The sequence below is a fragment of the Pseudophryne corroboree genome, chromosome 3 (genome assembly GCF_028390025.1).
Source record: "Pseudophryne corroboree isolate aPseCor3 chromosome 3, aPseCor3.hap2, whole genome shotgun sequence".
In the NCBI taxonomy this organism is placed as follows: domain Eukaryota; kingdom Metazoa; phylum Chordata; class Amphibia; order Anura; family Myobatrachidae; genus Pseudophryne; species Pseudophryne corroboree.
Genome location: NC_086446.1, coordinates 214,486,460 through 214,489,255, shown reverse-complemented (window position 1 = coordinate 214,489,255; position 2,796 = coordinate 214,486,460). Strand labels below are relative to the sequence as shown.

Below are 2,796 nucleotides of genomic sequence, written 5' to 3'. Positions count from 1 at the left end.
ATACAGATCCGGCCATCATGAGTGACGAGGGCCAGCAGTCCCATGGCCAGGAGACGTATACTCTACACCTGCAGCCCATCGACCAAACACAGGCAAACATGACTGAGGACAATCCAGTCCAACCGCAAGCTTCTCAGACTCAACAAATGACCTCAACACCAGGGACAAGCCAAATTCCGCCTGAGTTTTGGTCAAGTTGGGCAGCACAACAGGCACACCACTCTGCGTGTCTCAACACCCAAACACAACACCTGTCTAGTTTGCCCCATCATTTGCCTAAAGTTAGCCGCAACTCTGCCAGACTCATCGTGCAGGTAGGGCGGATAGCAAACACAATGGAGCAGATGAGGGCAGACAATTCTCAAATGCAGGCAACCCATCAGCGCATCATGGATGAGCAACTGCGCCAACACCAAACCCTCATACAGATTATCCAGCATAATCAAGTCATAACTGACAATTTGTCGCGAACCATTGCCAACAATACAGCTGCTTATACCCAGCTAACGGCCAGTTTAAATATTTTGAGCCAAAATTTTAGTGCAATGGCACAACAACATGTGGCCACAAGCTCAAGCACAACAACCCCGACCCAAACACCAGTACAATCACCAGTTCGACGATCAAGTCGAAGCCGCACCCACGAACAACCACAAGCCTCTGCACCCAGCACCCAAAAAAAGAAAAGATAATCTGTACTGCACATCATATGCTGGCCAGTTGCAAGTAAAATATATGTGTTCAGAATATATTGTTCAGTATTTTTCAATAAATTATCTAATCAAAATATGTGTATTGGTTAATTTGCAACACACAAACACAAAAATCAGTAATGTATAGTCCAAGATGAATATTGTGACAGGGCGAGAGTGTGCTGTGTCAGGGTGTAGGGTCCGTTTGCCAAAATCATACCGTGGAAAAACACTTAGAACATTTAGTGTGACCATCTGTATAACATGGTCAACATCAAGTTTTTTGCAGTTACATTGGACAATATAAACTAAAAAGCATGGCCAGCCTACTCGGAACATATACAACCTGCAGACCCAGTTGTTTTTCCTGCCTTGGTTTTATTGTAGCATCAGGAAGCAGTGACAAGTATCCTACAGCAAACAATACAGCAGACCCACACACAGTAGCAGCCATTTCAGATTTAGAGTGTGTAGAAATGTGTTGGCTCCCCTTTTAAAAGTACCAAACGTCAGGTGTGAGTAATGAACAATTGCCAACACATGTTAAGGGATCATGGAGTGCCACGTTGTAGCACTCTCCTGATCAGCTGTGTGCTCCTGTCCTCACTGACAGGCAGCACACGGCACTGTTACAATGTAGCGCATATGCGCTCCATTGTAACCAATGATGGGAACTTTCTGCTCAGCGGTGACGTCACTTTAGGTCCACCGCAGGGAAGAAAGTTACCATCATTGGTTACAAGGTAGCGCATAGGCGCAACATTGTAACAGTGCCGTGTGCTGCCTGTCAGTGAGGACAGGAGCACACAGCTGATCAGGAGAGTGCTACAACGTGGCACTACCTGATTGGCTGAAGAAACCCACTTAGGCATAACTCAAAGTGGGTTTCTGGCATTCGGGTAAAGGTGACCCATGGGCAAACATGGTTCCCCTTTCAGTTCGTGGTCGGGACACTTTTTTTGGTTTGATTTTTCTCCTTGCAGTATTTGTTTGAAATAAACATGTGCAGTGTTTTTTTTCTTCAAAAAAAATTAACAATAAAAAATAATATTGCCGTTAATGCTGGAACATGTGTGTTTGTTTGTAACAAACAAACAGCTTTTTTAAAAATTTAAACAAAAAAAGCTTCCCAAAATTTAAAACGTTACACTATTTTTAAACTGGAAAGGACTGAATCTCTGCAATATGTGAGTCACAAATTGTTCAGCTTATAAATTTATTGTGTGCCACATGAAGTACATTTTGATATTCAACTCTAAATCACAAATCTAGAAGCTCTTAAGCTTAATTTTGTTGTGGCAACCAAACAAAATATATGCTTACAGTACATTAATGGTTTTCACTGGGTACTTTAAAAAAAAACAGGGTAATAATGTTGGTGTGACTTTTTACACAGTCACACAGACCAGCCGGCCAGACAGGCCTCACACCAGTCATGATGATGCCGGTATTGCAGGTAAGTCTTCACTGTAGTCACATATTCTGTAAACACATAGAAGTACAAAATATTATTTACAAATTTGGCACCTAGGATCTGCTTCTGGAAGCCGACCTCGTGTAAGGCGGCCATCACAGGTCTCGGCCCACTTACCCAGGAGGCCAACTAAGAGCCGGCGTCTTGCCTCTGATTCAGCACCTCCATCATCCCCACCCAGGCGAAGGCTATCGGCAGTGTCACCCAAGCCACCACTGGCACTACTGGCGAGTTCGCTGAGTGATGAGCCCAGATCACCTCAGTTATCTGGTGATTAAATTTTGAAACAAAACACATAAGCAAGAATATACACAGTCGACTTTGGATGATGTTAGTTTGTTTGGAGTTTACATGTTTTACCCAACAATCAATGTTATGTTACGTCTTCAATTGCTCAAGGTGCTTTACTTAAATAAAATAAGGTCTTAGTGGATGGTCTAGACAACCTAGTTGTCTGAAAATATATGAATTGAGGATACATTAAGCACACACACGAGAAAAAAATAAATGTAAACTTTTTGAACCCCAAAAAAAAATAATTAGAATACAAAACACATTCCTGTGTCCGTCTCCAAAATGTATGAAGCTGGTGTGTATGTATGGAGTTATGTTTTTCAAGGGTAATGACTG

At 42.5% G+C, this 2,796-nt stretch overlaps 1 long non-coding RNA gene across 1 annotated transcript; it reads right to left on the bottom strand.

The window, feature by feature from the left end:
• Positions 1 to 1,889: 1,889 nt before the first annotated feature.
• LOC135057605 (uncharacterized) lies at positions 1,890 to 2,467 on the bottom strand. The gene is made up of 2 exons (XR_010244237.1): positions 2,284 to 2,467; positions 1,890 to 2,174 (listed from the first exon to the last, which is right to left on the bottom strand). It is a non-coding gene; the product is annotated as an uncharacterized LOC135057605 (long non-coding RNA).
• Positions 2,468 to 2,796: the final 329 nt, after the last annotated feature.